At 41.0% G+C, this 12,759-nt stretch overlaps 1 non-coding gene across 1 annotated transcript; it reads right to left on the minus strand.

The window, feature by feature from the left end:
* Positions 1-8,419: 8,419 nt before the first annotated feature.
* TRNAG-UCC lies at positions 8,420-8,492 on the minus strand. The gene has a single exon. It is a non-coding gene; the product is annotated as a tRNA-Gly (tRNA).
* Positions 8,493-12,759: the final 4,267 nt, after the last annotated feature.

The following is a 12,759-nucleotide window of genomic DNA, read 5'->3' on the forward strand; positions in this document are numbered from 1 at the left end:
CAAAGAAGCTAAATGACTTGCAAGAGAATTTGTAGAAAAACCAACAACAATTTTCCTATCTGCAAAAATATGGTTGGCGTGCCACGCGGACGCTGTGTGGCATTTTAAAAAATTGTGTTCCAAATGCTAATTATTCACTAGTTAGTGTTCCAGGTCGTGCCTCTTGCCGTCAGTAAGTTGACTGCTAACAGGATGATGATATTGGTTTAACTTTTAAATGCGAGTTTCAGAAGTATAACTTTTCAAAGTCATCAGAGAAATAGAGTATTGCATATAGAAAAAGGCCAGAATCATGATATCAAATCCCGACACTTCACAACAAGGAAACCAAGGCCCGCAGAGGCTAGTGACCTGGCCAAGGCCACAAAGAGCATTAGTGAAAAGCCAGGACGAGAATGCTGGCTTTACCTTTGATCAGTATCACAGTTTGTAAACCATGGTGCTTTCTGTATGCCTGCTTTCTGTGACGATTCCCGGGGAAAGGATTCCTCCTGACATGGGTTTTTCACAGCTCGAGATGGGTGATTTGGGGCCAGCGTGCAAGGGCACTTTTTGATACAGCTGCTTCCCTACCATGTTCAACCCTCACTCCCCAATGACAGAATTGCCAGCATCTCCATCAGTCGCAGGAGGCTTAGAAGGCATGAAATAAACACAGCCTGACAACTCTGTTCCCGTGTTATGACCTGTTCACCTCTCTGCCACTTCCAACTTGACTTCTCTCTGAGTAGCCTTCATGTTATTTAAGTCAGCAGGACTTTCCGAAATCAGGTAGCATGTGCTGGGGCTGCCAGGAGGAAGGGCTGTGTGGCAGTGTGAGTGGGTCTGAGCTCTTAAACCCCAGGTCTGGACTAGCACAGAAGGAGCTGAGGCTGTTCTGAAGGTCACTTGGTAGTCTTGAAATTTCCAAGTGTTCCCTTCCTTTATTCTTAACTACTTCATGTCTTGGAATCACTACAGTTCTCACTCTGATAAATATTATTTGTTGAAGCACTCACAAGCCTATTTCATTCTGGAATGTTTCAATAGACAGCTTTAACAAAACCATGGATAACTCCTTAAAAAAGTAAAAGTAAATCCAACTTACATTTTATGATGAATGGCATTAACAATCCTACAACAAATTCATTCAAAAATGCCTGTTTGCAAATGAATATTTACAGCTACATTTTTCATAGTAGCCTCAAAGTGGAAGCAACCTAATGAATGTCTGTCAACTGATGACTGGGTGAACAAAATGTGATGTATCTATACAATGGAATACTAGTCAGCAATAAAAACAAAGCACTGATCCATGCTGAGATATGGATGAACCTCGAAAAGTTTATACCAAGTGAGAGAAGCCAGATAAGAAAAGATCGCCTATTGTATAATTCCATTTATATGAAATGTCCAGAAAAGGCAAATCGATAGAAAGAGAAAGTAGATGTGTGATTACTAAGGACTGGAAGAGGGAATGGGGAGTGACTGCAAGCGGTCACAGTTTCTTTTGGGATGATGGGATTATTTTCAAAGTAGGTTGTGGTGATGGTTGTACAACTCCACGAATTTACTGAAATCATTCAATTGTATACTTCAAATGAGTGAATTTTATGGTATGGAAATTATACATCAATAAAGCTGTTAAAACAAACAAGCATGCAACAGATGTCCCAGCTCTTAGCATGGAGGACGTCTTTGGAGTAGATTCATGTCTGGTGTGGTTAGGTCCCTGGACTGATCCAGCATTAGGATTTCCCCAAACCTAACCACCACTCCTGGAGAAGCAGCCACCTTCAAATCAGGATAGACGCCCTGGACATGATGCAACAATTTACAAAATCAACTGGCTGCCCTTGCGAGGTGAAGCCTGACAAAAGGCTCAGTTCAGGGAAAAATGCATTCAAAGGGAAAAGCCCATGGCAGTGGCAACAATTAAATCTGCAATTAAGACACTTAAAAGTGTTTAGGGCTGACAAGGAGTTAAAGTAAATGTTGATTCAGTTGTAAAGTTTTCAAAGCCGTAACTTTGCAGAAGGGTCTTGCACAACTACAGGGTTTTATTTATTTATGCATTGTTATTGTCTTTAAAATATTCTTTTTTCCCCCAGAAAACTCCCAACCAGCCCTGGGACCCTTACCAGGGGAGACTGGGAACAGGTCTGAATAATGCATTCAAGATAATTTCAAAAAAATCACCCTTTAACGAGTACCATATTCCCTCCAATTTTCCCTTATATATGATTCACCGTTTTGCAAATACTGATGTATAAAGAATGCATTGAATGTAGCAAAAGTTGAAGATAGCCCCTGTGGATAAGACCTAATGGACACCATCCTGAAATAATACATACAACTCAGGCTCCAGACATGTGTCTTCAATTTAAAATAATTCAGCAATCATGTTCAACCAGAACCTGATTACACAAAATGGGACTTTTAAACTCCCAGACTTGGATCAGATTTTGAGGCCACAAAAAAAGAGGGGGGATATAATATGTGCCATGTTTATATATTCCAGATACTGTGATTAAATGATCCACACACAGATTTGACTGTTTCTTTGAGCTTATCAAGGCCCCTATTACCATTTTCTATCTGTAAATATTTGTCTCGCCTTTATGAGAACTGTGTGAAAGTGCGGGGCTGAGATGCAAAGGAAGGAAGCTGAACATCAGTTGGCTTCCTCTGCCAGAATATTATGGCTTCTAAAGCACTGAACTGGGCCTCATTCTCCACTTTCTATGGAGGCCCAGGAGGGAGGCAACAGGACTGCACAGATTTGGCTGTCCCTGGGGTGGCACTGGGGAGCCCGGCACATTGTGCCTGCTGTGGTCCCCAGCAGATGCTCCATTCCCCTTGGATGTTTTTATAAGTTATTTTTTATTGAAGTATAGTCAATTTACAATATTGTGCTAGTTTCAGGTGCACAGCAAAATGATTCAGTTATACTATATATAAAACAGATAAGCAACAAGGATTTACTGTATAACATAGGGAGCAATATTCAGTGTCTTGTAATAACCTATAATGGAAAATAATCTGAAAAATATATATATCTCCCCTCGGATCTTTTTTTTTTTTTAACATCTTTATTGGAGTATAATTGCTTTACAATGGTGTGTTAGTTTCTGCTTTATATAACAAAGTGAATCAGCTATACATATACATATGTTCCCATATCTCTTCCCTCTTGCGTCTCCCTCCCTCTCACCCTCCCCATCCCACCCCTCCAGGTGGTCACAAAGCACCGAGCTGATCTCTGGATCTTTTACTTTGTTGATGGTTGTCTTCCTTCCCTCCCTTGTAACTATGACCAGTCTCCTTTCTCAGAAGTAAGTTGCACCTTTGCCTGTATTGTGATTTCTGAAATGCTAAGAAATCCCCAAATACTTCTCCTTTGATAGACTGCCCAATACTTGAACTGCTACCATAATTAGGTACTTATTACTTCAAATTCCTTTGACTGGAAGAAATAGTGGATATAAAAGCGTTTGGTGAGTCCCAAGCAAGCCAGACAAAATACAAACACCCAACTCAATTTGAAATCCAGAAAAACAATTTTCAGCACATATATGTTCCAAATATTGCACACGACATTCACATACTAAAAAATTATTTGTTGTTTAACTGAAATTCAAATTTAGCCAAGTATCATGTATTTTTATTTGCTAAGTTTGGCACCCCTATCTAGTGACCACCAATGTATGGCATGTGGGTAACGGATCTCTTGGGTGGGAAGGATGGGAAAATTATATTGTAACATGGTCACCTCCACATCACTGGGAGAAGGGCGATGGGCCAGTCCATTTTACCCTTTATTAAAGTCTCAACCCTTGGAATTTGATGGTCTAAAAATTAAACATCATAAACCTGGGCACACTAGAAATAAAGGTTTTTGTTTGTGTGCTTTGTTTTTCAATAAGACGAACATATTTAGAACGGGTGATTTTCTTCTTAAATTGGCAATATTTCTACTTTTGCTTTTGTTTACAGGTCTTATGGGTATTTTATAAGTTAAAAGAGGAAAGCAGGGCCTTTTTGGGAACTGGCTGAGGGCAGAGTTCCTGTTACTGTGGACTCTGACTTCTAGGTCTGAATTGAGGGTGGAGGCAGGCAAACTGGTGGAGGGCCTGTGGGGTGGGAGCTGCTGGTGGTGACGGGGCATCCACAGACTGGTTTGCCTCAAGAAGTCTGTTACCACAAATAAACTGGCAAAATGTGCAGGTGATCTGCTTCCCCCGCCCCGTAAATTAGAGTGAATTTGATACTATCTCTTTAATAACTTCACTTCTAATCACTTGCATACCAGGTAGGAGAGAAAGGTAGTTTGCAAGTCAATGCCCTGAGAATTTCAGGTAAATTGACTAAGCCCCCAGACATCTGTCATTCATGTGACTATCAGCTCTCATATATGCTGGGGCAAAGGTTAGGCTGAGATTCACTGCTCTCAGATACTTCCTGGAGGGAAAACCCAGAGTTGAATTTTCTCAGCACTCGAAGATACAATTTCCTTCTTGTGATGGCCCCCCCAATTTCCTACAGTTTATTACACTCACAAATTCAAGAAGATAAGCTATCTTCCTTTCTTTCTCTTCCTTTCCTTCTTCCATGCTACAGTAAAGTTTGTTTTTGGGGTCTACTCTGTGTCAACATGGCCTTGGTTCCTGCCCTTGAAGAGCTTCTAATTCCAAAAAAAGGAGGGGGGAACGTGTTATGAGGAGATTGAAGATGAAGGACTTTGAAGGCAATTGAAAGGGTTGAGAGGAGTCAAGGAGGAGCTGAGTAGGGAAGAAAAAGGATAGCGCCATCATGGAATTAGAATGGGGTAAACACATTAATGGTAGGCCCTATCTTTGGGTAGAAACCAGTGATAGCAATTATATGAGGCCTGGAAATTTCGGCTGACTGTGAAGCTTTCAAAATATGTAGTCCTTGCTATCCCCCAGTGGATGGCAGTTATCTCTTTAAATCAACGATGGAAGGGCTACTTTGGGACACTGTTCTGAGCTCCCCCACCCCCAGGGGTCTTTTTTTCTGAAACAGTCATGTTTCAGGGGAAGGGGGAGAACAGCCTTCATTCTGTTATATTTAAAGGTCAATGTAACACTGTGAAGTGATACAGACCGCATGTAGACATCGCTGGGTCTTGGTTAGAGGATTCATTTCATTCTTTCTTATGTGAGCATTTGTGGTTTACAGGTTTTCCTCTCCCTGTTTAGACTGTAAGTCTCTTGAAGGCAAAAATAACATCCCATTGTTTCTATCCTCTAACAGCACTTCCTAGTGTCTGACCCATCTTAGGGATGGGTCAGACACTAAAATGTTTGGATGAATAAAGGAACTGAAAAATGTTTCTTTTGCTCAATTAAAAATATTTCTAAGTAGTTTCTACTGACACATTATAGATAATATATCCTAAGAAACAGTCCCCTCAAATTATGGCTTCAACAACAGATCAAAAATCAATTTCCAAATGAGTTTTTCGGTAGAAGGTACTACACACACACACACACACACACACACACACACACACACACACATTCTACAATAAAAAAAAGTCACCTGTGAATTTAAAAGCCATAGAATAACAATAGATAATCCATACTTAGTTATGATATGTTTCTAAGGCCAAGGAGAGCTTGAATTAATGAAACATGCAGATCATCTTCAAATCACACAAGCTCCAAGACCTCTTCTTTTGCTCCAAAAGCTGATGATAAGTGAAAATCTTTCTGATTTGTGAGTTTTGACTCCTCTTATTTTGCATATTCCTTCTTTTGGTGAAAGCAGACAGGTCATGGACAGTGTGGTATTCCATCAAATCTAAAAGGCCATTGGTTGTAAGACATGGAGTTGTTTTTGGTACTACTAAGAAAGAAAAAGGCAATGCCATGGAAACATCCTGAATTCAGAGACATTAAGTGTTGAAAAATGCATGTCTTAGAATCTATGAAATACAGATAATTCTGCCTAATGCTTGGCCCAGAGCTTTGCATGCTATAGGTGGTCAATAAATATTTGTTGAATGAGTGGGTAAACAAAGATGACAGGAAGAAATCCTTGGGTTTTATGATGCTTACAATCAGCCTCTGAGAACAGTGGACTAGATCTCTTCTTGAGGTTTTAAGTAATCACTGAAAAAAGGCAGAAGACTGCTCTCTGATTGCTAAAAATAAAACAAAACACAAACAAAAAACTAGGTTGCAGATTGCATCCTGCAAAACTACCCCCAGAACAGTTAGACCTCCTGTGTTTTTCAAATAAGAAGAGCGAGTTTTCCATCCCCCAACCCCCGTCCCTGTCAAAAGGGATTTTTCTCTGAACAGTAAAAGAAGGGATCGTTTGTACAGGAATCACACTGAAGTGTGTAAGAATGTATGAATGAGTGTGTGTAAGTTAAGGAAGACAGGTTGATATAAATACATAACAGAGAATAAAAAAATTCCCTAAAAAAAGCTTGCTGGGTTTAACATATACATCAGAAAGCAGCACACACTCATGACTGAACCCACAGGTCTCAGAATTGCAGCTTGCACCTGTGCCTCCTCTCCGTGATAAATATGGGCAATATTAATGTCATCTTCTAAGTCCCCAGAAATATAGCTGACTCTGTCCAACAGAGCTGGTCACACTGCGGCAGGTAAATCATCTCTGGATCAGAACTCCAAGTACACATAATCTTCCGAGCATTTGCAAAGTCTAGGGGCACAGAGTGACAGATCCAGAATATTGCCATCACTTCCTAGCCTGTCCTACTTGAGTTTGTTTGTTTTTTCCCCACCTGTAATAAAGATGTGTTCTCTGATATAAACCTCCTTATGGCTTCTAGTTCTTTTCAGGAGTCCTGCAAGAGAACCAAGAAGCCATTTCAATTAAGAATAGAATTCTAATTGCTTTGGAACAATGACCTGACTTCTGAAATACTCTTTTTTATTCTTATATGCTTGTGCTGCTTTCAGGAGAATACTGCACGGACCTTATTATTTTCATCCAGCAGAGTGTCAACCAAGGCCCGAGCTTAAGAATTTGATCATAGTTATAGGCCCTATAATGAAAGGATTTACTTAAAGGATTTAATCATTGTATGTGATTCGAGTGGGTATTTCCCGAGGGCCTGGCCCAGGTTTTTGAACCTAGTACGCTCTCAATTAATGTTTATTAAGTGAATGAACAGATGAATGAATGAATGATGTTGAGAGCACACACCTCCTGGTACTACAGTGCAGCAATTGAGATTTTCAAGCATATCTAAATTTTTGTTTCCTGAAATACATGCTGAAGACTATGGGTAAGTATTGTGCAAGAAAAGGGATTTGTGTTAAAAAATATTGAGGCGTGGTGAATTTGACAGAGGTTTTCAAATTCTTTTGCTTGTGTTTCCCCCGAAAGAATTTCGAGACTATGTACCCTTATCACACTTTTAGGTTGGCATCTAAATTTTTTCATCACAAGTTGTAACAGTTACAAAGAATATAATTTCCAGCTTGTTTTAAATACTGACATTACAAAATAAAACCGTTTTAAATGTATCCACAGAATCTAGGTCCCACAGCAATTTGATACCCATCTTACCATTTTTTCAAAATATGGAAACTCTCGAAATTTTACATTTCTTTACTTCCATAAATGCATTATTTATTTTCTACTCTCCCTCCATAATTTCATCCTAATGGAATTATTTTTCTGCTTAAAAGTCTAGCTATTGAACACTTTATTTTACTTCTTTGCACCAAAAATATGTATGATTTGAAATAAATATTTTATTGTCTTTAATGCTCTATATTAAAAATTCTACTATTGATATTTAACAAATGAAAATCTATTATAAACTTTGATTTAAATTATTAAACATGAAAGTAAAAGTTACTGAATATTCACCTCAATGAGATGCAATAAGTTTTTGCTCAAATCAGAATTCAAGTAAGGTCTGTACATGGCAATGACATGGTTGCTATGTCTTTTAAGTCTCTTTCAGTCTTTAAATTTCAGGCTCTTTCTTTCTCTCTCTCCAATTTATTAGAGATATCAGGATGCTTTACCCTGAATTTCCTATATATTATTAGCTAAATCTAGAAGCTCGATAAGATTTGAGTTCAACCTTTTTTTTTTTTTTTTTTTTGCAGTACACGGGCCTCTCACTGTTGTGGCCTCTCCTGTTGCGGAGCACAGGCTCCGGACGCGCAGGCTCAGCGGCCATGGCTCACGGGCCCAGCCGCTCCGCGGCATGTGGGATCTTCCCAGACCGGGGCACGAACCCGTGTCCCCTGCATCGGCAGGCGGACTCTCAACCACTGCGCCACCAGGGAACCCCTCGAGTTCAACTCTTTGACAACACTATTATATTTTAGCCAATAATACTTCATTTGTGTACCTTCCTTAGACTATTTATTTATTTTTACTTCTGTGGCCGCACCGCAGGCGGCTTGAGGTATCTTAGTTCCCCATCCAGGGATCGAACCAGGGCCCCCTGCAATGGAAGTGCAGAATCCTAACCACTGGACCACCAGGGAATTCCCTGGGCTTTTTAAATTTAAGTCTGTATCTGCCTTTCTATCCAAGCTATGAGATGGGTAAACAAACATCTTCCTACCAAAAGGATGGGAGATGATGTCAAATAAGATTCAACTAGACTGGAGGGGGACCTTCAAGATGGTGGAGGAGTAAGACATGGAGATCACCTTCCTCCCCACATATACATCTACATGTGGAACAACTCCTACAGAACACCTACTGAACGCTGGCAGAAGACCTCAGACCTCCCCAAAGGCAAGAAACTCCCCATGTACCTGGGTAGGGCAAAAGAAAAAAGAATAAACAGAGACAAAAGAATAGGGATGGGACCTGCAGCACTGGGAGGTGTGAAGGAGGAAAGGTTTCCACACATTAGGAAGCCCCTTCGCAGGTGGAGATGGGGGTGGGTGGGGAAGCTTCGGAGCCACGGAGGAGAGCGCAGCCACAGTGGTGCAGAGGGCAAAGCGGAGAGATTCCCGCACAGAGGATCGGGGCCGACCAGCACTCACCAGCCCGAGAGCCTTGACTGCTCACCTGCCGTGGTGGGCGGGGCTGGGAGCTCAGGCTCTGGCTTCGGAGGTCAGATCCCAAGGAGAGGACTGGGGTTGGTGGCGTGAACACAGTCTGAAGGGAGCTAGTGAGCCATGGCTAGCCGGGAGGGAGTCTGGGAAAAAGTCTGGAGCTGCCGAAGAGGCAAGAGACCACTGCTTTGTGGTGTGCAAGGAGAGGGGATTCAGAGCGCCACCTAAATGAGTTCCAGAGATGGGTGCGAGCCGGGGCTATCAGCGCAGACACCAGAGACAGGCATGAGATGCTAAGGCTGCTGCTGCCGCCACCAATAAGCCTGTGTGCAAGCACAGGTCACTATCCACCCCTCCCCCCTGGGAGCCTGTGCAGCCCGCCACTGCCAGGGTCCCGTGATCCAGGGACAACTTCCCCGAGAGAACACACGGCACGCCTCAGGCTGTTGCAACGGCATGCTGGCCTCTGCCACTGCAGGCTCACCCCACATTCCGTACCCCTCCCTCCCCCCGGCCTGAGTGAGCCAGAGCTCCCTAATCAGCTGCTCCCTTAACCCCCTCCTGTCTGAGCAAAGAACAGATGCCAGAGGACGACTAACATGCAGAGGAAGGGCCAAATCAAAAGCTGAACCCCAAGAGCTGTGCGAACAAAGAAGAGAAAGGGAAATTTCTCTGGGCAGCTTCAGGAGCAGCGGATTAAATCTCCACAGTCAACTTGATGTACCCTGCATCTCTGGAATACCTGAAAAGACAAAGAATCATCCCAACGTTGAGGCAGTGGACTTTGGGAGAAACTTTAGACTTGGGGTTTCCTTTCTGCATCTAATTTGTTTCTGGCTTTATGTTTATCTTAGTTTAGTATTTAGAGCTTATTATCACTGGTAGATTTGTTTATTGATTTGGCTGCTCTCCTCCTTTTATATATGTGTGTATATATATATATATATATATATATATATATACTTTTTCTTTTTCTCTTTTTGTGAGTGTGTATGTGTATGCTTCTCTGTGTGATTCTGTCTGTATAGGTTTGCTTTTACCACTTGTCCTAGGGTTCTGTCTGCTCATTTTTTTTTTTTTTTTAGTATAGTTTTTAGCGCTCGTTATCATTGGTAGATTTGTTTATTGGTTTGGTTGCTCTCTTTTTTTTTTACTTTTTTAATTTTAATAATTTTTTTATTTTAATAACTTCATTTTATTTTATTATTATTTTCTTTCTTTTTTCTCCCTTTTCTTCTGAGCCGTGTGGCTGACAGGGTCTTGGTGCTCCAACCGGGTGTCAGGCCTGAGCTTCGGAGGTGGGAGAGCCGAGTTCAGGGCACTGGCCCACCAGAGACCTCCCAGCCCCATGTAATATCAATCGGCAAGAGCTCTCCCAGAGATCTCCATCTCAACATTAAGACCCAGCTCCACTCAACGACCGGCAAGCTACAGTGCTGAAAACCCCACACCAAACAACTAGAAAGACAGGAATACAACCACACCCATTAGCAGAGAGGCTGCCTAAAATCATAATAAGTTCACAGACACCCCAAAACACACAACCGGACGTGGTCCTGCCCACCAGAAAGACAAGATCCAGCCTCATCCACCAGAACACAGGCACTAGTCCCCTCCACCAGGAAGCCTACACAAAACACTGAACCAACCTTACCCACTGGGAGCAGACACCAAAAACAACGGGAACTACGAACGTGTAGCCTGTGAAAAGGAGACCCCAAACACAGTACATTAAGCAAAAGGAGAAGGCAGAGAAATACACAGCAGATGAAGGAGCAAGATAAAAACCCACCAGACCAAACAAATGAAGAGGAAATAGGAGGTCTACCTGAAAAAGAATTCAGAGTAATGATAGTAAAAATGATCCAAAATCTTGGAAACAGAATGGAGAAAGTATAAGAAATGTTTAACAAGGATGTAGAAGAACTAAAGAGCAAACAAACAATGATGAACACCACAATAAATGAAATTAAAAATTCTCCAGAAGGGGACTTCCCTGGTGGCACAGTGGTTAAGAATCCACCTGCCAAGGCAGGGGACACGGGTTCAATCCCTGGTTTGGGAAGATCCCACATGCCACAGCTAAGCCCGTGCACCACAACTACTGAAGCCTGCGTGCCTAGAGCCCGTGCTTTGCAACAAGAGAAGCTACCACAATGAGAAGCCTGTGCACCGCAACAAAGAGTAGCCCCCACTCACCGCAACTAGAGAAAGCCCACAGGCAACAACAAAAACCAATGCAGCCAAAAAAAAATTAAAAAAAAAAATTCTCCAGAAGGAATCAATCTAGCAGAATAACTGAGGCAGAAAAAGAGATAAGTGACCTGGAAGATAAAATAGTGGAAATAACTACTGCAGAGCAGAATAAAAAGAAAAGAATAAAAAGAACTGAGGACAGTCTCAGAGACCTCTGGGACAACATTAAATGCACCAACATTCGAATTACAAGGGGACAGAAGAAGAAGAGAAAAAAAAAAGGGACTGAGAAAATATTTATAGAGATTATAGTTGAAAATTTCCCTAATATGGGAAAGGAAATAGTCAATCAAGTCCAGAAAGCACAGAGAGTCCTATACAGGATAAATCCAAGGAGAAACACGCCAAGACACATATTAATCCAACTATCAAAACTTAAATACAAAGAAAAAATATTAAAAGCAGCAAGCGAAAAGCAACAAATAACATACAAGGGAATCCCCATAAGGTTAACAGTTGATCTTTCAGCAGAAACTCTGCAAGCCAGAAGGGTGTGGCAGGACATATTTAAAGTGATGAAAGGGAAAAACCTACAATCAAGATTACTCTACCCAGCAAGGATCTCCTTCAGATTCGACGGAGAAATTAAAACCTTTACAGACAATCAAAATCTAACAGAAATCAGCACCACCAAACCAGCTTTACAACAAATGCTAAGGGAACTTCTCTAGGCAGGAAACACAAGAGAAGGAAAAGACCTACAAAAACAAACCCAAAACAATTTAGAAAATGGGAATAGGAACATACATATCGATAATTACCTTAAATGTAAATGGATTAAATGCTCCAACCAAAAGGCATAGATTGGCTGAATGGATACAAAAACAAGACCCATACATATGCTGTCTACAAGAGACCCAATTCAGACCTAGGGACACATACAGACTGAAAGTGAGGGGATGGAAAAAGATATTCCATGCAAATAGAAATCAAAAGAAAGCTGGAGTAGCAATTCTCGTATCAGACAAAATAGACTTTAAAATTAAGACTATTACAAGAGACAAAGAAGGACACTACATAATGATATAAGATATAACAACTGTAAAAATTTCTGTACCCAACATATGAGCACCTCAATACATAAGGCAAATGTTAACAGCCATTAAAGGGGAAACTGACAGTAACACAATCATAGTAGGGGACTTTAATACCCCACTTTCACCAATGGACAGATCATCCAAAATGAAAATAAATAAGGAACACAAGTTTTAAATGACACATTAAACAAGATGGACTTAATTGATATTTATAGGACATTCCATCCAAAAACAACAGAATACATTTTCTTCTCAAGTGCTCATGGAACATTCTCCAGGATAGATCATATCTTGGGTCACAAATCAAGTCTTAGTAAATTTAAGAAAATTGAAATCATATCAAGTATCTTTTCTGACCACAATGCTAGGGGACCAGATATCAATTAAAGGAAAAAATCTATAAAACGTACAAACACATGGAGGCTAAACAATACACTACTAAATAACCAAGA

The sequence above is a fragment of the Phocoena sinus genome, chromosome 9, assembly GCF_008692025.1.
Source record: "Phocoena sinus isolate mPhoSin1 chromosome 9, mPhoSin1.pri, whole genome shotgun sequence".
Taxonomy (NCBI): Eukaryota; Metazoa; Chordata; class Mammalia; order Artiodactyla; family Phocoenidae; genus Phocoena; species Phocoena sinus.